Source organism: Galeopterus variegatus, unplaced genomic scaffold, assembly GCF_000696425.1.
Source record: "Galeopterus variegatus unplaced genomic scaffold, G_variegatus-3.0.2 Scaffold7015, whole genome shotgun sequence".
NCBI classification, from domain to species: Eukaryota; Metazoa; Chordata; class Mammalia; order Dermoptera; family Cynocephalidae; genus Galeopterus; species Galeopterus variegatus.
In genome coordinates, this window is record NW_007733126.1 from 47,046 (window position 1) to 47,986 (window position 941).

Consider the following 941-nt stretch of genomic DNA (forward strand, 5'->3'; position numbering starts at 1 on the left):
AGATGGAAAGATACCCCATGATCTTGGATTAGAAGAATCAACATTGTGATCATGTCCATACTACCCAAAGTGATATACAAATTCAGTGCAATCCCCATCAAAATTCCAATGACATATTTCTCAGTAATGGAAAGAACTATCCAGACATTTATGTGGAATAACAAAAGACCACGCATAGCCAAAGCAATGCTGAGCAAAAAAAAATAAAGCTGGAGGCATAACAGTACCTGACTTTAAACTATACTACAAAGCTATAATAACCAAAACAGTATGGTACTGGAATAAAAACAGACACACCGATCAATGGAATAGAATAGAGAGTCCAGAAATCAACCCACACACCTACAGCCATCTGATCTTTGAGAAAGGCACCAAGCCTTCTCTTCACTGGGGAAGAGACTGTCTCTTTAGCAAATGGTGCTGGGAGAACTGGATATCAATATGCAGGAGAATGAAACTAGACCCACACCTTTCACCATACACTAAAGTCAACTCAAAATGGATTAAAGAATTAAATATACACCCTGAAACAATAAAACTTCTTAAAGAAAACATGGGAGAGACACTTCAGGAAATAGGACTGAACACAGACTTCATGAATATGACCCCAAAAGCACAGGCAACTGGACACAGCCTTCATGAATACGACCCCAAAAGCACAGGCAACCAAAGGAAAAATAAACAAATGGGATTGTATCAAACTAAAGAGCTTCTGCACAGCAAAAGAAACAATTCAGAGAGTTAAAAAACAACCAACAGAGTGGGAGAAAATATTTGCAAAATATACATCTGACAAAGGATTAAAATCCAGAATATACAAGGAACTCAAACAACTTTACAAAAAAAAAAAAAAACAAGCAACCCAATTAAAAAATCGGCAAAAGAGCTAAGTAGACATTTCTCTAAGGAAGATATACAAATGGCCAAAAGACATATGAAAA

The 941-nt window shown here is 36.5% G+C and overlaps 1 protein-coding gene across 1 annotated transcript in view; it reads left to right on the forward strand.

Annotated features, from left to right (window-relative positions):
* The window catches only part of MIOS (missing oocyte, meiosis regulator, homolog (Drosophila)), a 41,934-nt gene that overhangs the window by 39,466 nt on the left and 1,527 nt on the right, over positions 1 to 941 (forward strand). The gene's annotated exons all lie outside the window — the stretch shown is intronic.